Source organism: Panthera onca, chromosome C2 (assembly GCF_046562875.1).
Source record: "Panthera onca isolate mPanOnc1 chromosome C2, mPanOnc1 haplotype 2, whole genome shotgun sequence".
NCBI classification, from domain to species: Eukaryota; Metazoa; Chordata; class Mammalia; order Carnivora; family Felidae; genus Panthera; species Panthera onca.
In genome coordinates, this window is record NC_138347.1 from 57,997,821 (window position 1) to 58,019,760 (window position 21,940).

General features: G+C 37.4%; 1 long non-coding RNA gene across 1 annotated transcript in view; it reads left to right on the forward strand.

Annotated features, from left to right (window-relative positions):
- Window positions 1-19,818, forward strand: part of LOC132683741 (uncharacterized) — a 171,623-nt gene extending 151,805 nt beyond the window's left edge. Inside the window, exons 2-3 of the long non-coding RNA XR_009612356.3 lie at window positions 2,785-2,852; window positions 19,654-19,818. This is a non-coding gene — a long non-coding RNA (uncharacterized LOC132683741). The remainder of the gene's footprint in view (window positions 1-2,784; window positions 2,853-19,653) is intronic.
- Window positions 19,819-21,940: the final 2,122 nt, after the last annotated feature.

The following is a 21,940-nucleotide window of genomic DNA, read 5'->3' on the forward strand; positions in this document are numbered from 1 at the left end:
TTTACATGACTATCCCTGAGGGCAATGAATTACTGAGAAACACAGATGAAGTGGAGTTTCTCTGAGTGGAAGTACACCAGGCTCTGATCCACAGGATCTTGTTTACCCTTCTTTCTAAACATTCATCAGCTGAATGGCAGTGCATTTTCTTTCTGCTATACAGATGTTAATGTCTTGTCTCTGCATTCTTTGAATTTTTATTATCCTTGTAAAAAAACACAAGGCAACAAGGCCAACTGCACAACCCAATTTCCTTCTAAGCTTTCTTTCTGAAAACTGGCCTCTTCTTGAGCTCCTATTTACAGTTATTGGTTGCAGTTCATTCAGTTATTCATTTTGTTTAAGTCCACAAATACCTATAGAGTCCTGGGCACTGGGGTAGACCCGAGCTAAAAACACAGATATGGTTTTCACCTTCATAAAACTTACAGCTTGGGGTGCGTGGGTGGCTCAGTCAGTTAAGTACCAATGCTTGGTTGCAGCTCAGATCAGGATCTCATGGTTCGTGAGTTTGAGACCCGCGTGGGGCTCTGCGCTGGTGGCACAGAGCCTGCTTGAGATTCTCTCCCCCTCTGCCTCTCCCCCACTCATGCTTGTGCGCCATCTCTCTCTCAAAATAAATAAATAAACTAAAAGAAAGAAAGAAAGAAAGAAAGAAAGAAAGAAAGAAAAAAAAAAAAGAAAGAAAGAAAGAAAAAGAAACACGGACATTTTATAGTGTGAATTTCATTTATAGAATGAAATTTCAACTGAGTAAATTTAAACATCGAATTGGGTTTATTAAGCAATTCATGAATTGGGCAGCATCCCAGCTAGCAAGCAGAGGGGAGCTCTGAAGAATTGTACAAAATGGAAGGTTTTTATAGGAAGGAGGATGGGGCAAGAGGTTATTAACAAAAGAAAAGGAAGGATTATTTCAGGCCAGGACGTCATCTTTTTGGGGAAGGGAGTAGGCAGGGTTTTTAGTATATGTGCTGCCGAAGCGAGCACAGTAGGCAGGGTTTTTAATTATACTGATAACATCACTCATGCTGATAAGGAAATTTCAGATTTACTGTTAAAATGTCACATTCTCGGAATAGGTTGAAACTGTAACTAAGTCTTGGCTTACTGTTTTGGGGGCCAAATGGCTCCATTTTGGACTTTTTTTCTTTCTTAACAATTTATATTATTTTCATAATGTTGATTAGTAAAATTTATTAAGACTTTCCATACAATCTCTCTCATTTAACCCTCAAAACAGCTCAGGAGGTAGAGATTACTGTCAGTGTATAAATGAGGAAAATGAGGTTTTCGGGGTAAATAATTCACTCAACTGACAGAGACAGCAAGTGGCAGGTTTGGGATTTTAACCCAGTTCTTCAGCAGAAGAGTCCATTTGTCCTTTCTTTTTTTTTTTTTTTTTTTTTCACGTTTATTTATTTTTGAGACAGAGAGAGACAGAGCATGAACGGGGGAGGGTCAGAGAGAGGGAGGCACAGAATCTGAAACAGGCTCCAGGCTCTGAGCTGTCAGCACAGAGCCCGACGCGGGGCTCAAACTCACAGACTGCGAGATCATGACCTGAGCCGAAGTCGGCTGCCCAACCGACTGAGCCACCCAGGTGCCCCTCCATTTGTCCTTTCTTAATGCTATGGTGACATCACATTAGTTAGTGCTGCTTTGAACTGGTGCTCACATTTTTACCTGACTTTTAAAATCTTTTCATCTCATTTATCTCTATTGCGCATTCATAGACCCCTTATGCATAATTATTGACACAACACTGAGAAGTCCTAGCTAGCCCCTTTAGCCAGTTGGATTATTCTCTATTTTCCATTCCCCAAACTCCCTCACTATAGCTCATCACAGCACCTTCCTTTGGCCCATCAAAGTCGAGGTCTTCTTGGATGGCAGTTATGCTTATGATTATCTGTGGAAAAGACTGAAATGTATGCTGAAAATTGTTTTTGTTTTTAATGTGGTCATATAACAAAATTCTTGGGTGAACTTAACAGTGTGATAAATATGGTGGTCTTCTTTCATTTCCATTTGACTTGTTTTTAAAATATTAGGCTTGTGCAACAGAAGAAGCCCTTATGCCATATGAGAGCAAGTTATATATGCTTTCTTGAGCCCTATGCAACAGAGAGGCAGAAGGAGGAAATAGATTGGCAGATGAGATCTAAACATTGTAAAGGTTCTCCTGAATCCTAATTTAACATGTCTAGAAGGTCCCCTTGTAGAGACTGTGTTAACATTAAAAAGATCTTTGCTAAAATAACAGTACAAATGTGTCTGAAAACTTATTAATGATTGTAACACATTTAGTAATACAAAAAAAATGTTATACAACATACATTATACAAGGGCCCCTGTATGTTCTTACAATGGGGTTTGGTAACACCTGGATTAGAATGAAAATACAGATTTCTGCTGCCTTAAATGCTTTTTGAAGTAACATGAGTAATAATTAAAAAAATTAATTTCTCTTCTCTTGAAGTCAAACTAACATAAGCCTGATTCAGAATATCCTTTGGCTTTTTGTAGTTCATGTGGAATAAATATTCTCTAATTGGGACTTGGCTTTTGAACCCGTTGATCATAAGCAACTGTTTCATAATACTGTAAATCTGTCACTCTAAATGATCTTGATTATCGTGAAAGTACACGGCATTTATTCAAAGCATATTTATTGTGCATCTACTATAGGCTGAAGTATGAGGTTTTGATTGCATATAGTTTGGCTGCTGCCCCCACCCTCACCTTTCTATTAATTGAAAGCTATCTTGACTCTTTCTGCAGGATTAATGCTTAGAATGTCAGCAAATTCAACCCATCACCCCTCTGAATACATTCATCTTCCTACCAGGGTAAGTGCAATGTTCTTTTGGGTATTTATTTTATAACCTGTAACCTTGGTGAGCTCTCTTATTAGTTCTAATACTTTTTTTTTATCTGATTCCCTTAAGTTGCCTAAGTAGGCAACAATCATATCTTCTTCAGATTAAGATATATTTGGCTCCTTTTTTCCAAAATATGTATCTCTTAAATTCCATCATAGCATTAGGTAATAAAATCGGTAATGGCCAACATTCTCTGCTTATTCTGTATTTTAATAGAAATACTTTAGAATTTCACGATTAAAAGTAATATTGACTGTTTACAATGAAAGTCCTTCATCAAGTTAGAGAATTATCCACCTGGTCCCAAGAAACTAAAGGTTTTAAGCAGTAGTGGGTGTTGAATTTTATCAAAAATGTTTTGGCATCAGCTGTGTAAGATATAACTTACAAAGATAACACTTAATCTTTGTTCTGAACCCACTAGCTACGAATCTTGTGTGAAGGCCATTGTGATCATTGAGATGAAAGGAAATAAGGGCCTAGCCAGGCAGTTACCTGACCACCAGCTGCTGGAGAAGAATCTGAGTAGGAAACAAGTCCATTAATTCCATAGGCACGGAGGGTTATATACTTGGTATGTGGTGCTGAAGAAAAATATAAGAATGGTGTCTACTATATTGGAGATGCCAGTTTGAGCCACATGTATATGAGGAAAGTATTATAGGAGTACTGTAGTTTTGAATAAAAAGGAGGTCGGTGAGCCAAAAAAAATGAAATCAAGCTGTAACAAGTCAGAAAAAGAAAAAAGAAAGGTGGTAACAAATGTGAAATCAACTTTTCTTAAACTGACCAAAGTGAATTGGAATGACCTTGAATAGAATTCAATAAACATTAGCTGTGGTTTATGAGAAAGGTATAGGTTGGAGAAAAAGGTCTGCAAAGGATTTGAACAACAGCAGTACCTCAACCATTGAGAGTTAATGCACTTGCCAAGGGGCAGAGCCACCGAAGTGAGCAGAAAGCTCAAGGATGCGTTCCTCAAGAGGGTGGAAACCTGAACATTTTTGAGGATAAGAAGCCAACAAAGAAAAATTTTGAGCAAACCAGATATAAGGAATTACTGGCAGAGAAAAATCTGCAGAGGTGGGCTAGTGGGAGGTTTGGAAATGGAGAGAGGGAATAGGACCAGGAGGAAGCAGATGTAGGAGTTAATTTAGGAAAGAGGATGAGTGTGTAAAAGTACATAGGAATGTGCCCAAAATATGTACACAGATATTTTCTGGAAGAGAAAAAGAAAAAAAAATGGCCTCAAGCTTCACAGTGACATAATAAATGGGGTTCTCTGCTCTGAAGATGGAACTAGACATAGGACAAAAGAAAAACTGGGCAACAACTACAATGTGGAATTTTCCATAGTGTTAATGAAGGGTAAAAAGAATTTTTGAACATTAATTAGGAGCCACTGTCTGAATCTATTAAGGGCTAAGAGGCTAGAAGATGAAGTTTACTCAGTGTGTGACTTTCTCTAGCTGTTTTCTAGGGCAGGGGTGATCTAGGGTTGAGGGCTGGTGTGAGGAATAGGAAAGAGGTCCAAGGAGGCAAAGGGATCAGGAGTCATAGTTTCTCTAACATCAAAGGGCTGACCAAAACCTCAAGCCAGGGTGGAAATTCAACCATAATCTAGTAGATTATTATAGATGATATGTATTCAGCCTTTGTATGTACAAGTTAATAAGACAGAAATAGACATAATTACTTAAATCTTTAACTGCAGAGCCCCACTGTAGACACACATCAATAAGGTTGGCCCTTGAGCTACCTAATTTCAGCAGTAGAGCTGTTATTAACCATGGTTTATGTTTGAGTTGACTATGTCATGACATTGCCATATATATATATATTATATATATATAAATTTATATATATTATTATTTATATATTTATATATAAATAATAAATAATAAATATAAATAAATATATATAATATATAAAAATAAAGATATATATAAATATATATAAAATATATATCTTGTCCCTGCCCAGTAAAGTAAAAGGAAAATTGAGCTAGTAATCAATAAGTGTAGATTTTTACCCTTATCTTAGCCACACAGCTGTGTAATTAGGGTAGACCGTATTATTGTTTTGAATCTCAATTTCTCTATCTATTAAAGGGAGGGGATGGGGAGAGAGAGGGAGGATGGGGGAGAAAGAGGGAGGAAGGCAGGGTGAGAAGGAGGGAGATAGAAAGGGCGAGAGAGAGAGAGAGAGAGAGATTAAGGTAGATGTGTTTTAAAGATGTCCTCCTGGTTCCAACAGTTCATAACCATAAACCAATGAGTATTTTCTGTGGACTTAGAATGCCCTTAACATTCTTTTTGAATGAGATCCTTTTCTTCCTCATTAACTCTTCATGAAAATTGTCCAGCTTGTCTCCATTTTCCTCTTTATTTAAAAATGTTCACCTCTTCCTCTCCTCCCCACCCTTCTTCAACAACATAGGCTAAGAAACATTAAGGTCATGATTTCTCTAATAAAATTATTTATGCAATCTATTTCCTTTTTTTCTTCCTTTGTTTCCTCTTCTTATTAGGGTATCTTTTGACTATTTTTAAAAGATAAAGGTATCATTTTTATTACCATTATCATGATTACGGCATTGATGCTGCCACAATGCCTTATATGAAAATTATTTTTACTTCCAATATCTCATGTAGCAAGGTTCCTGTTAGACTAGCAGAACTCTATGGAGACCTCAAAGTTAAGCTTTTATTTCAAGAGTCAGCCAATGAATGTTGCCATTCTTTAATTAACAGGAAAGAGGTGAATTGGTTCCAAGTTCTAATTAAAAACATGTAATGCTCTTGTACCAGAATGTTTATTAAGGAACCAATGATTGCTTGTTGACTTTATTATAATACATCAGGTAAATATTTTTATTGTCAGTGTTGCTTAATAAATAAATTGATGACTACGGGTATTTTCCTCAGTGTTTCTAAATGGAAAGATTCTCAAAGCATGTATGAAGACACAGACACAGAATTTAGTCCACCTAAAAGTGATTAGCTCAAACCCAATCAAAACAAGATCAAGGACTTCAAAGTGTTCCTTTAATTTTGCTTTAATTAATTTATATCCTATGTCATATCCTCCCCCTTCTGCAAAAAAAAAAAAAAAAAAAAAAAAAAAAAAAGACCACTCCACTAAACTCAAAGCAGCCTAATAAAGGTAATAAAATACAGCATGATAAAATAAATCTAAATGTTCATATGCTATACTTCAATATGTTAACAATCATTATCCAAGTGACATGATAATCTTTAATTTTCTTACATATTGTCTATCTGTATTCCCTACATTTCTCAACAGTGAACACATATCAACAATATAAAAATAATACAAGTAATGCTAAAATAAAGGTACAGTAACTTAAAATGAAGTCAGGAGTGCCTTAGTCAGTTGAGCATCTGACTCTTGATTTTGGCTCGGGTCATGACCCCAGAGTTGTAAGATCAAGCCCCATGTTGGGCTCTGTGCTGAGCATGGAGCCTGCTTAAGATTCTCTCTTCTCTCTCTCTCTCTCTCTTTCTCTCTCTCTCTCTGCTCCTTTCCCCCACTCACGCATACTCTCTCTAAAAATAATATATAAAATAAAATAAAATAAATAAAATAAAATAAAATAAAATAAAATAAAATAAAATAATAAAAAAGCAAAATAAAGTCAAAAGTAAGATTAGTGCTTGGAATGCATGCTCTGACTTTAAATATGCTTGTTTGATGCCAGTCACGAATTTAACTGAGTTTTCTAGCATCTAATTAATGCAAAAATGAAAACAGAACCAATTCCATAATCTAAAGGGTGTCTGAGTTTAAGAGCCATCTATTTCTCAAGAGAGGAGCACATAATCCTGTTGTTGATACTTAAGAAATATCTCATACCTGGATTATACTATGTAGTGTGAGAAATCATAACTCAAACAGTATTCTAGAAACCACAGTGATGAGTTTAATGGAATGGTCTGTGTAGGTCTCAATTCAGACTAATGACATTTTACCAAAGAATAATTTGATGTAAGGCAATTGCCTAGGAGGTCGGCATGATGCCCAAAATGTATTGGGCATATCTGATGACATGTTCATTCCATACTGAGATTTTTGAGCACCTAGAGAAATGGATATACTGAATATCCTCCAAGCAATTATACATAAATATTGTCTCATTCAAACTTTTATTTTTAATTTATTTTTTGAAACATTTTAATTTATTTATTGTTTACTTTATATCCAAGTTAGTTACAATATGATACAATAATGATTTAAGGAGTAGATTCCTTAATGCCCCTTATGCATTTAGACCATCCCCCCTCCCACAACCCCTCCCGCAACCCTCCTGTTTGTTCTCTATATTTAAGAGTCTTTTATGGTTTGTCCCCCTCCCTGTTTTTATATTATTTTTGCTTCCCTTCCCTTATGTTCATCTGTTTTGTGTCTTAAAGTCTTCAAATGAGTGAAGTCATCTGAATTTGTCTTTCTCTGACTAATTTCACTTAGCATAATACCCTCCAAATGGCAAGTCGCAAATGGCAAGATTTCATTCTTTTTGATTGCTGGGTAATACTTCATTGTATATATATACCACATCTTCTTTATCCATTCATCCATTGATGGACATTTGGGCTCTTTCCATACTTCGGCTATTGTTGATAGCTCTGCTATAAACATTGGGGTCTGTGTGCCCCTTTGAAACAGCACACCTATATCCCTTGGATAAATACCTAGTAGTGCAATTGCTGGGTCGAAGGGTAGTTCTATTCTTAATTTTTTGAGGAACCTCCATAGTGTTTTCCAGATGGCTGCACCAGTTTGCATTCCCATCAGGAGTGCAAAAGAGATCCACTTTCTCTGCATCCTCACCAACATCTGTGTTGCCTGAGTTGTTAACGTTAGCCATTCTACAGATGTGAGTGGTATCCTGTTGCCGTTTTGATTTGTATTTCCTTGATGATGAGTGATGTTGAGCATTAGTTCATGTGTCAGTTGGCCATCGGGATGTCTTCTTTGGAGAAGTATCTATTCATGTCTTTTGCTCATTTCTTCACTGGATTATTTGTTTTCCGTGTGTTGAGTTTGGTAAGTTCTTTACAGATTTTGGATGTTAACCCTTTATCTGATACATCATTTGTAAATATCTTCTCCCATTCTGTCAGTTGCCTTTTAGTTTTGCTGATTGTTTCCTTTGCTGTGCAGAAGCTTTTTATCTTGATGAGGTCCCAATAGTTTATTTTTGCTTTTGTTTCCCTTGCCTCTGGAGACGTGTTGAGTAAGAAGTTGCTGCAGCCGAGGTCAAAGAGGTTTTTGCTTGCTTTCTTCTTGAGGTTTTAGATGGCTTCCTGTCTTACTTTTAGTTCTCTTATCCATTTTGAGTTTATTTTTGTGTATGGTGTAAGAAAGTGGTCCAGGTTCATTTTTCTGCATGTCACTGTCCAGTTTTCCCAGTACCACCTGCTGAAGAGATTGTCTTTATTCCATTGGATATTCTTTCCTGCTTTGTCAAAGATTAGTTGGCCATTCGTTTGTAGGTCCATTTCAGGGTTCTCTGTTCTGTTCCATTGGTCTGAGTGGCTGTTTTTGTGCCATATCATATAACTTTTTAAGTTTGAAAACAGGGGGTATGATCCTTCCAGCTTTCTAATTCTTCCTCAAGACTTCTTTGGTTGACATAGGTAGGGTCTTTTGTGATTCCATGTGAATTTTAGAATTATTTGTTCCAGTTCCAGCCATGGAACAGTTCCAGCCATGGCCAGTTCCAGCCATGGAGATTTTGATAGGGATTGCATTGGACCTGTAGATTACTTTAGGTGATATGGACATTTTAACAGTATTAATTTTCTCAATCCACAAGCACAGAATTCCTTTCCATTTATTTGTCCATATCCTTTAATTTCTTTCATAAGTGTCTTACAGTTTTCATCTCCTTGGTTAAATTTATTCCTAGGTATTTTACTCTTTTTGATGAGGTTTTGAATGGTATTATTCTCTTGATTTTGGTTTCTGGTAGTTCATTATTAATATATAGAAATGCAACAATTTTGGGGGTGCCTGGATGGCTCAGTTTGTTGAGCATCAGACTCTTGGCTCAGGTCATGATCCCAGGATCATGGGATGAAGCTCCAAATCAGGCTCCACAATCTATTTCTCTCCTTCTGCCCCTCTCCTCTCTCTTTCTCTCTTAAAAAAAAGAACTGCAACAATTTTGTATATTGATTTTTATATCCTGCAACCTATTAAATTCATTTATGTGTTCTAATAGTTTGTTGTTGTTTTTTGGTGGAGTCTTTAGCCTTTAGGGGAAATTGGTCTATAGTTCTCCTTTTTAGTGGGGTCTCTGTCTGGTATTGGAATCAAGGTAATGATTTCATAGAAAGAGTTTGGAAGTTTTCCTTCCATTTCTATTTTTTGGAACACCTTGAAGAGAATAGGTGTTAACTCTCCCTTAAATGTTCGGTAGAATGTTTGGTAGAAAGCTTTCTTGCCCTAGACTCTTGTTTTTTGGGAAATTTTTGGTTACTAATTCGATTTCCTTACTGCTTATGGGTCTGTTCAAATTTTCTATTTCTTCCTGTTTCAGTTTTGGTAGTGTATATGTTTCTAGCAATTTGTCCATTTCTTCCAGATTGCCCATTTTACTGGCATAATATTGGCATAATATTGGCATTTTATTGGCATAATTATGGCATAATTGCTCATAATATTCTCTTATTCTTGTTTTTATTTCTGCCGTGTTGATTGTGATCTCTCCTCTTTCATTCTTGAGTTTATTTGGATCCTTTCCTTTTTCTTTTTGATCAAACTGGCTAGTGGTTTATCAATTTTGTTAATTCTTTCAAAGAACCAGCTTCTGGTTTCATTGATACGTTCAACTGTTTTTTCGGTTTCGATAGCATTAATTTCTGCTCTAATCTTTATTATTTCCTGTCTTTGGCTGGTTTGGGGTTTTTTTTGCTATTCTTTTTCCAGCTCCTTAAGGCGTAAGGTTAGGCTGTATCTGAGATCTTTCTTACTTCATTAGGAAGGCCTGGATTGCTATATACTTTCCTCTTATGACTGCCTTTGCTGCATCCCAGAGGTTTGGGGCTGTGGTGTTACCATTTTCATTGGCTTCAATATACTTTTTAATTTCCTCTTTGACTTCTTGGTTAGCCCATTCATTCTTTAGTAGGATGTTCTTCAGTCTCCAAGTATTTGTTACCTTTCCAAATTTTTTCTTGTGGTTGATTTTGAGTTTCATAGCATTGTGGTCTGGAAATATGCACGGTATGATCTCGATCTTTTTATACTTACTTAGAGCTGATTTGTGTCCCTCTCCTCTCCAATAGTATATGTTCTATTCTGGAGAATGTTCCATGTGCACTAGAGAAGAATGTATATTCCACTGCTTTAGGATGAAATGTTCTGAATATATCTTTTAAGTCCATATGGTCCAGTGTGTCATTCAAAGCCATCGTTTCTTTGTTGATGTTTTGATTAGATGATCTGTCCATTGCTGTGAGTGGGGTGTTGAAGTCTCCTACTATTATGGTATTACTATCAATGAGTTTCTTTATGTTTATGATTAATTTATTTACATATTTGGGTTCTGCCACATTTGGCACATAAATGTTTACAATTGTTAGGTCTTCTTGGTGGATAGACCCCTCAATTATGATGTAATGCCCTTCTGCATCTCTTGATACAGTCTTTATTTTAAAGTCTAGGTTGTCTGATATAAGTATGGCTACTCTGGCTTTCTTTTGTTGACCATTAGCATGATAGATGGTTTTCCATCCCCTTATTCTCAATCTAAAGGTGTCTTTAGGCCTAAAGTGGGTCTCTTGTAAACAGCATATAGATGGATCTTGTTTTCTTATCCATTCTGTTACCCTATGTCTTTTGATTGGAACATTGAGTCCACTGATGTTTAGAGTGAGTACTGAAAGATATGAATTTATTGCCATTATGATGCTTGTAGAGTTGGAGTTTCTGGTGGTGTTCTCTGGTCCTTTCTAATCTTTGTTGCTTTTGATATATGTATGTATATATATTCATCTTTTCTCCCCTCAGAGAGTCCCCCTTAAAATTTCTTACAGGGATGGTTTAGTGGTCACAAACTCCTTTAATTTTTGTTTGTCTGGGAAACTTTTTATCTCTCCTTCTATTTTGAATGACAGCCTTGCTGAATGAAGAACTCTTGGCTGCATATTTTTCTGATTCAGCACATTGAATATATCCTGTCACTCCTTTCTGGCCTGCCAAGTTTCTGTGGATAGGTCTGCTGCAAACCTGATCTGTCTTCACTTGTAGGTTAGGGCCTTTTTCCTCCTTGCTGCTTTCATGATTCTCTCCTTGCCTGAGTATTTTGTGAATTTGACTATGACATGCCTTGTTGATGGTCAGTTTTTGTTGAATCTAATGGGGGTCCTCTGTGCTTCCTGGATTTTGATGTCTGTGTCTTTCCCCAGGTTAGGAAAGTTTTCTGCTATGATTTGCTCACATAACCCTTCTACCCCTATTTCTCTCTCTTCATCTTCTGGGACCCTGTTATTCTGATGTTATTCCTTTTTAATGAATCACTAAGTTCTCTTATTTTTATTTCATGCTCTTTTGCCTTAGTCTCCCTCTTTTTTTTCTGCTTTATTATTCCTCATAGGTTTGTCCTCTGTATCACTGATTTGCTGCTCTGCCTCATCCATCCTTGCTGTCATGGCATCTATTAGAGATTGCAGCTCAGTTACAACATTTTTTATTTCATCCTGACTAGCTTTTACTTCTTTTATCTTTGCAGAAAGGGATTCTAATCTTTTTTCAACCTCAGCTAGTATTCTTATTATCGTGATTCTAAATTCTGGTTCAGACGTCTTGCTTGTATCTGTGTTGATTAATTCTCTGGTTGTCATTTCTTCCTGCTCTTTTTTGGTGAATTCCTTAGTTTCGTCATTTTGAAGGAAGAAACAGAATAATAAAGTAAAAAAAAAACCTTAAAATTAAAAAGTTAAAAATAACATAAAGAAATCAAATTAAGGATGCTAGAGCCTAGGTGTTTTTTGGTCTGGTTGTTGAAAGAAGTTTGATAGATTAGATAAAAAAGGGAAAGATAAGGAAAGAAAAAATAGACAAAAGAAAAAAAGTGGGGGAAAGGAAAACATTTGAAAATTTGAAAAAATGGATACAATAAAATAGAATAAAATGAAATGATGAAAGTAAAATAGAATTTAAAATATCTACAAAAAAGTAAAAAATACACAGAAAAAAATTGAAAATCTTTGTAATAAAAATGGAAAATAAAAATATTTTTTTCTTTCTATATTCAAGAATAAGAAAAGAAAAAGGAAAAAAATGAATAAAAGGACCAGCGAACAGAATGAAGTATGATTGAAATTTCATCTGGTTTCCCATAGAAATCAAGCTACAAAGCACTTTATAGTCTGTAAACTAAGCAGGTGGAGAGACTTGTGTTTATCAAGAGTGCAATTGGCCCAGTTGGGTGGGGTTTAGTGTAACAGCTCCGTTCTCCACTTAGAGGCACTGCTTAGCTTACTAGGGTGGATTGCTGTGGCATGTCTAGGCATGTATGTGCATGCGTGGGAGGGGTGAAAATGGTGTCACCCAGCTACCCAGTCTCAAGTATGGGAACTCTGTGCTTTCCACAACCAGCAATCAGGCATCCCTCCTTTGTCTCTGGCTTCTTTCCACCCCTGCTTCTTGTCTGTGACCAAGCCATCAGGTGCCAGGTGGCACCTCCCTCCTGAGTTTTATCTCAAATGGGGCTGCGTTTCTCACCCCCTCACTTCTGAAGGACTGTGGTTTTGATCTGCTCAGGTCCTCTAGGGGAGAGTCTCACTGAGCAATGGCCGGGTGCCCGCCCACCCCCAGGAACGTTTACAAGACCACACTGATGCCAATTCCCAGAGACTGTGGCTGGGTGCTAGCCCACCCCAGGATGTTCACGTGATCTTGTGGCAGCAGTGTTTCAGGGTTTATGGAAAATCACAACACACATCTGGCACCAGGCTTCACCCTTAACATCCTTGTTCCAACACCAGCGAATATGGTTGTTCTCCAGAGTCCATTGGGACCTTTGCCTGTGTGGTGGCCGCACAGCCTCTACCAAATGTCCTCCCAGCAGGAGAACCACCTCTCCCCATGTGGCCCGAGGACCCCTTGGACCTCGCTCTCTGCTCCTGGGGATTCGTCCTTCCCACCAGAGCACCGCCAGGTACCAAGCTACGGAGCCTCAGACTCTGTGTTCCCCCTATTTATAGAGTCTTAATGGAATTTAAACACTCTCCTTTATCCTTTCTCCCTTTTTTGTTCAGTCCCTGCAGCTGATTCCACTTTTTCACCTTCTCTCTAGCTGCTTTTGGGGGAGGTGCTTTTCCTGTACTCTCCCCCCATGTCTCTGTCCTCTTTCCACAAGCAAAAACAGCTCCCTGCCTTCCATGTCTTCTCTCTCCCCCCGTTCACCTCTCCATGCTGCATACCTGCCAAGTTCTGTGGTTCAGGTTGTGAAGATTGTTGTGTTAATCCTCAAATCAGTTTTCTAGATGTGCAAGATGGTTTTGTGTTGATCTGGTTGTATTTCAGCAATGAGAGACGCAAAAAAAAAACTTTCATGCTTTTCCACCGTCTTGACCTCTCCCCACTCAGTCAAAATTTTAAATAAGCAATAATGAATTTGTTATTATCCCTCCTGGAAAGCCTTGAGAATGGAATAATCTGATGATATTAGTTAATACATAGACATGTTTCTTTTAATAAAGTAGTGGGAAAATGAATACCCTTTTATAAAAATTAAAGGTTTTAACAAGGACAAATGCATGGATAGATGGACATCCCATCTCTCTCAGAGGCTGTCAGCAAAAAAACACTGTGGAAAGAACCAATGCTCTCCTTAGAAAGTGAAGTTGGATTTATTTTAACACCATTAAATGCGGGTTTAACTCTCTTTTAAATGTGTGAAGTTAAAAACTGAGTTTAAATATGTTATTTTTAAAAATCTAAACTTGATATGTTACCTTCATCCAGCTTCCCCTAATGTTAGCATCTTATATAACTCGAGTACATTTGTCAAAGCTAAAAAATTAATCTTGTTACAATACTGTTAATTAAACTACAGACTTGATTTGTATTTCACCTGTTTTTTCCACTTATGTTCTTTTTCTGTTTCAACTGTATTACATGTAGCCAAAATGCCACCTTACTGTCCTCTAATCTGTGACAGTTCCTCAGTCTTTCCTTGTTTCTTATTTATTGAGAATTTTGAAGAATAGAGGTCACATATTTTGTAGAAAGCCCCTTGATTCTGGTTTGGTTTGATGTTTCCTTATGATTAGACTGGAATTATGGACTTGGGGGAGACATGCTGAGGAGTTGAGGGAACTTTTCATTATATCATACCATATTGGATACATATTATTAACATGACTTATCACTGATGATTGTACCATTGATCTCTTGGTTAAGGTGGTATCTGTCATGGCTCTCTAGTCTGAAGTTATTATTTTTCCTTTCATATTCTATTCTTTGGAAGTGAGTCACTAAGTTCAATGAACACTCAAGCAGGGGAGAATTAAGCTCTGCCTCCTGAAGAGGGGAAGAACTATATATATATATATATATATATAGTTCTAAAATATATATATATATATATATATATATATATATATATATATATATATATATAGTTCTAAAATATATATATATATATATCTTAGAATTCTTGTCTATGGAAGATTTGTCTCTTCTCCGGTATTTATTTCTTATTCAGTCATTTATTTCCCTTAGTATGGGCACATGGATATTTGTTTAATTCTTTGAGTGTTAATCCAATGCTATAGTTCTTTATTTTGTTGCTCAGATTGTTGCAGTTTTGGCCATTGGGAGCTCTGTTGGGTTGGTTCCTGTGTGCTTTTGACATATGTCCATCTTTTTTCCTTTCCTTTTTCTTTTGTTCTTTTATTTTTAAATCCCTTTCTTTCTGGCACTACAAGATACTCCAGGTTCATCTTTCTTTTCCCTGCCCCAGCCCAAGAATTAGCCACATCTCCAAGGAGCCTTGTTAACGAAGTTATTTTTTATTCATGAACTCAGAAACTTAAAATAAGCCTTATTTTCACTTAAGTGTCTGAAAGCTGAGGCAAATATGCAGATGGTCCATCTTATGCATATGGATCTTCCCTTGATCATTTAACTTTTACAGTGTCAGAAATCATATCTGACACGCAATTGAAGAACTTGCCAGTTATCAGAAAGCTTATTTTTATGGTTTTAGCCAGATGAATGCCATCTACACAAGGTCTGAAAAGGTGAATATTATTCCTGTTCAGTCAGATCTTTAGTGACCAGGAATAATTTAATTAAATTCTGCTCTAAGCAATAATGCAATGGCAATTTGTGTTTTCGAATATAGTAGAGATTAGTGTACATTTCTTAGCTTGCACTTTCTAAATATATTTCCTAGTTTATATGGCCTGAAATATGTTACCAACGTTGTTGAGCTCTGGACAGCTGGCCAGAGCTAAATGCAAGCTATTCTCCCCTATGAGCCATATGTTCTGGGAATCACATTGCTGATGGATTTAAACCCTTTGCTGTGATCAGGAAGAAAGTAGGTGTGTCTAAAATATTCTACACAGAATTCAGGCACGACCAGGGAGAGACACAATTTATTGCCACTTCTCTGGTCTTATGAATGCAGAAAGGACAGAAAGTAGATTGTCAATGTGGAAAAAGACTACAGTAGAGATTGCATTTTCAGGAGATCACATTTTTAAAAATGTTTCATTGTTTAATTCATTTCTTTTCAAAAAATATTATTGCGACCTTCCTAGATAAGTTCAATTTCCTTCGCTAACCCCCACATTGAAATACCTCACAGCACAATATCCTAATATTGAAAAGTTAGGAAAAAAACCTCTTTCTTAATAACCTTATAGTCTCCATGATGCAATGTTCATTTGATTTACTGCTTCAATATGTTCTCTTTAATGATAAGTTGCTTTGGTAATGGTCAAAAATCAGTAGTTTTATTGTCATGTTCCTTAATTTTAATGGTCTATATATTACTAGGAGACAGAAAGAAGACATATACTACAGTAAAAAAATGTTGGGGAAAGAACTAATTCATGCTTATGTTTGGACATGGAGAACCAATCTGGCCTTATAAAATGAATTTATCAAAACCTTTGTTTCAACACTCCTGCTTTTACATTATTGAAAGAAATTTCTGATAATCTCATTTCCTGAATAGTCTGAATGGGCCACACTGGTCAAGTTTCCATTCTGCCTCATCATTCACAATATCTTTAGCTCCATGGAAACCAGCAAAACAGAGAGAAGAAGAAAGAAAGGTAGGTCCTCACAATAATGTTAATTATATAACCAGGTTTTATGCTATCGCAAAATGCCTTCTTATGCGCCATCTCTTTTGATACTCTTAATAAGTTTTATCTAGACATTGATTCAGGTAAATCACTGAAGCTCTGATTCAGAGCTCCTTGGGCGTCATTTCAAATACTGAAGTGCTATTTACTAATGGCAGGACCAGAGCTCCAAGTAAGGATGGATGGATCTCAGGGTTTTCTTTACACACCCAAGTAGCCTGAGGATTTCCAGAGAAGATAGCTCTCCCTTAACCCACAATGCCTTTAGAAAGTGCATTTAGCCAGAGACACCAGAAAATAAAAGGTACACAAATACAGTGAGGGGATTAGTGGGATGGCATCAACTTCATTGGAGAACTGGAAAATACGAATGGCCTAATCATAAGGATATAAAAGATCATATTTGCTGTTACTGTTTCCAGTTTTATTGACTCTTCATAGTTCTTCTTGAAACCACATCAGCATAAGGAGTTCTTGGCAAAGACTTAGTATCTGTGGATAATGATAGAATGCAATTGTCATGAAAAGCTAGCCTTAACCTAAGTTAAATCTCTCTCACCAGGAATGTGTAAACTAATAGATCCTGATGTTAGTTTACATGTTAATCCAAATTTAGCGTGGAAATAAGGAGATTTTTTTCACTCTAGAATCGGCCAAGTTATAGAATATGTTTTAAAGAAAGTGGATATTTGGTAAGCATTAGCACATCTAGTTGGTAAGCATTAGTATATCTAGTACAGAGAAGACATGCCTAGGACACCTACATGCAGGAGGGAGGCATCCAGTAAAGGTGTGGTGCTCAAGTTGACTTGTAACAAGGAGAATTAAATAGCCTACAGTTACTGATTACTGAATATCCAAAAATGGCCATTAGCTCTTTGGATGTCCTTTATCCAAACTCATGGCTATTGGGAACAGCTTCCTGTTGGCTAAAATAATAACTTTGGAACATTGTGGGTATTACTTCCCTCTTTGTCATTTTCCTTCCAGCTAGAGCTCATTATCTGGTATTATGCAGCTGATGCTAGTTTGAGGCCCAAGATGATGGGATGAGACGTTTTGGCAACTTTAGTAATGAGGGCAGATTCCCTAGGTACTGCCACTCTTTCATACTGCTGTATTTGGAGAAGTCCTTGCATGTCATCTAACTCATCTCTTTTTTCAGATAAGAAACTCTGGCATAGGCAGATTGAGTTACTTGCTCAGGACACCTAGCTTATTAATGACAGAGCTTCAAAAAAAATAAAAAACAAAAACCAAAAACCACCACCACCACCAACAAACCCCAAAAAACAACCCAGGTATCCTGACTTTCATGCTGGTGCTATCCAACTATAGTTCATGAAACTACCTCTTGATCCTCTAAGTGAGAGGTGAGAGGAACTTCTAGTTCAAAGTCATGGCAGCACCATGTAAAACTCAGTGTATTGTAACCAGAAACACTGTAGGGCAGGGGGGTGGAGTAGGATCTGGATCTCATAATGAATGAGTGCAAAAGCACTAGGGAGGGCTCCCTGGGAGATCCAATGGAGAGGAGGGCAGGGGAAGAATAGGAAAACGCCTGGGGCTTGAGGAACATTCTACTATTTTTTGCTCTTTGCTTGTTTTATTTCTTTGTTGTTTTTATTGTTGTTGTGTAGTCTCACACCTTTACGTTAGAAGCCAACCAAACCTCAACTAAGGCCTTCAGTGTTTAAATTTCAGTGCCTTAAGCAACAACAATAAACACCCTTCCATTTATTCAATGTTACGGGTCAGAAAGTATGTTAAACCCTTTAACTGCCTTAGACAATTTAATCACCATAAATTTCTGGGCACGCAGAAGGTATCATCTTTGTTGTTATCCTCAGGCTGTACTTCCAACCTTCCATCTGCCTTTCCAGAGCTTCATATCTAGATTCTGTCTCTTTGTGCAGCAACTGGACTGAGTTTGGGCTCTTCATTTTGGCTGCACTATGGACAGTCAGACTAAGGAGCCATCTCCCCTAATACTTGACTCCATGCAGGCTCCAGAAACCCTTCACTGGTCTGGCCTCCTGAAAGTAATTACTGGCCCTAGAATTAGAGCCTCTACTGCAAAGCTCCTTCCTGAGAGCCGGGAAAACCCACTGGCCCTTGTTATCCTCTGTGTAAATGTGATTTAATGTCTTTTTTTTTTCAACTAAGAAATTCCATGTTAATTCAAAGTTAGTCATGTAATATGATCGTACAAACCTCACTAGGCTAGAGCCGCCATCCTAGGCTTGAGGTCCCCTTGAGTGCCACACTGGTTATTTACCCAAAGTTCACATACTCCATGCTAATTCACCTCTGTGACTTTGCACTTGCTATTTAGAACGCTTTTCTTCCTTCATCTATCTGGAAGTGTTGAACTCTGTCTTTCAAGCTCAGCTAAAACGTCTGTTCTGTTGACTTCCCCAATCACTCTGGGTTGTTTGTTTGTTTGTTTTTTTTTCCCACTGTGGGGAGACTGTATTTGTACAGGAAGAAAAGAAATTGTGAAAATGGAGTTCTAAAGTTGTCAGGAACCTTAAAGGTCAATTAATCAAGCTTCTAATTTTACAGGGTAAAAGATCAGGGAAATATAGGAGTAGTAAGAAGATCAATGAATAAAGACTTTTTGATACAGAACGGAAATTATGACTTAATTTGCCTCATTTCTAATCCGGGGTCTCTTCAACATGTAGATTGTAGCCACATTAAATTCTAGAATTTAACATTCTCAACAGAGGAGATGCATTTGGCTGACTGCCTCGTCACTGTTCTGTGATTACAGTGTGCAGGGCAGTAACTTCTCTTAAAAAGGAGGTTGAGATGAGCATTTCACTTTGTGTTTCTGACCACAGGCACGTTAATGGAGCACCCTGAATGTCAGGTTAATATTATCAGAAAGGGGCAGCATAATCTGCCTGCTCAGGAATCTGTGCAGCTTTGAAGAATGAGGGGAAAGAAACAAGGACCAATGAGGATAGATCATTGAATAAGAAAGACAATGACAAACTGATTTTGTGAATTAATGCACAAAGGAAAGATCTCCAGTATACCAGTTCCTTTATGACTGGCAGGTAAATGTCTATCTGTTGGTAGGAAAATATTCACTGGACAGTAGAGTGACCAGTACTATTTGAGAAAATGAAAAGCTATTGAAAAGGAATAATAGAATCAAACAGGCAGTGAGAAGTTCAGAGAACTCTTCAACAAAAGGAAAGCAAGCAACTTTCTAATGACAACCTATCCTAAATGTAGCTGTATATCCAGAGGGGGGGAGAAAAGATTGAGAACAAATTCTCCAACAATTGAATTTATGGTAATGGAATGTAAGCACATCGTCTCACTAGGACAGAGGACTCAACAAATAATAAAGTAGGGGAAAAAATAACTTGGCCCTTCAGAAATACATTTTTTAACTCTAGGTAGCAAGAGTGGAGAGATTTCTTGATGCAAAATGCCTGAAGTCCTGCTATTGCATTAGCCTTTATGGTTGGGAATTGGACGATTCACCAGAAGCACCGAGGGATCAAAGCAGAAGGTGAATGCCCCGAGTCTGAGAGAGCGTCGGACGCATGAGGAGAAGCAAAGGCAAGTTTTCTGTGAATGCCAAGTGCACGTTCCCCTGGGTAGAAGGGAGGACAGCTGTTAGGTTGCTCCCTGATGGAGTTAATCTTGACAAGCTTTTTGGCAGTTGTTTCATCTTTATGATACATAAGATAAAAATAGTAATCTCTGTTAGAGCTTTACGGTTTTTTAAATGCTTCGAATTACATGACTTTTAATAGCCTATGCTCACAATCACCCTGGGAGTTAATGCATTTTTATTGTCTGGGCTGATCTGGGACAAGTCACAGTCCCCTCCACTTTGTTCCTAGCCATCACCACTTCGTGTGATCCTGACCCTATTGTTCCCTCCATTAAGGCCTGACTTGTCTCTGACCCTTGCCTCTGACTCCCATTTTCTGGTCTGCCTTTGCTCTTTGCACTTTTCAAAATGCTCATGGGTGCACAGCCAGACTCCAAGTCCTCCAAATACTTGAGGCAACTCATCCAGTACTTTCCACTTTTTACCACCAGCCAAGTCCCCCCATTCTCCCTATCCCTCACCCAGGTAATTCTCTTCTTTACCCATCCAATGGGTGAGAAATAAACCCGATTTCCTGATTGCCTAGTATTCTAGCTGGGCCCACTTTTTAGACAAGGAAACTGAAGCTGAGAGAAGTTTCCTTGACTAAGAAGATCACATGTCACATAAATGCTTGAATTATAACCCAAATTCAAGCTACCTCTAATTATCAATAGGCTATACATTAGCCACCCTTTTTATACTCTCCAATCATATATCACTCAACAGCAAATGCTTTTTCAATGTAAATTAACTGTCTTTCCTCTAAAAATGTCAAGACAGGGGCTGCCTCGTATCTCTTAATTTTGCAAGTTTAGTGGCAGGACCATGCACGGGCTGGGTTGCTTTGGCTTAGTGTAAGTTATATCCGATAGGGATAACATCAGACAAATCCAGACAGAATTATGTAGTAAACTTACAGCCACAGTTAGGGAGGTTTGTATGCTCACATGTGTGCATGTATGTGTAGCTTGGAGGGGAAGTTCAGAAGCAGTGGTCAGGGATCCAGTGAAGAACATGGTCGAGGGTCTCATCATGGAGGGTCTGTATGTAATATTAAGAAATTTACATCTTAAAGACGTGAAGACTTGAATGAGACTTAAAGTGATTTTCAGCAAAAGAGTAATAGAATCACATTTATGGTGTTTATATTACATTTTATGCCTTCACACTTGTATGTACCATGTATATACTCCCAACAGACTTAAAGACATAAACAAAATGGTCAAAGTCCTGAGGGGATTCTCAAACCATAAGCACAGCCAACAGGATCATCTTTCATCAAGCAAATTAATTCCAGCATCCCTGTTTATATCTTCTTGATGATTTATAAATTTCATACAAAACAAAGATTAAATTAAATTATGTGCAAAAACATATTTTAAATCAGATATCAGCTCCAGAGTTATGGAACTATTTTCCATTTCATTTTAGAATACAATTGCAGAAAACATATTGTGTATTGTATACCATTTAATGAATTTAATTTCCATTAATAATAGTACCTTTTTGGAGATGTCCTTGGCTGACCTCTCTTGGTTTCCCAAAAACAGAAAGATAGATAACAAGTAGGCTGTTCATCAAGTGACATTGCTTTTATCTGGAAACATCCCATTGCTGTTGAAAGTTTTTTTTTTTTTAAATAAGTTGAAAGTCCTGAATTGCCTGAGTTGTAGTTTTCTCATATGAATATATAATAAATCATCCTCAAAGTCTGACTGTATAAACAAATAGTTTCTGTTCTAAAAAGGGCTTGCTCTGGGGCCCAGAGAATCAAAACAACTTTCAGGGAAACTAAAATAAGGCTGTCAGCCTTTATAAATTATCTCTTGGATTGTAATAATAAAAAAGCAATGCTTAGACCCAAACAGTGGCATCTACTGTGTCCTTCGCTTCTACTTACAAGTACCAGGGGTGACCCATAAGGCAAAATAATCAGCATCCCAGACAACCAATCCCTGAAAAGCAGAAAGATGGCTAATTTCTAGGAGATTAGCCAGGACAACAAGCATAGACACAGAGAGGTTGTGAAAAACCTCATTAATCATGAATAAAGCAGGAAGCCACCATCGGTCATTTCAAGA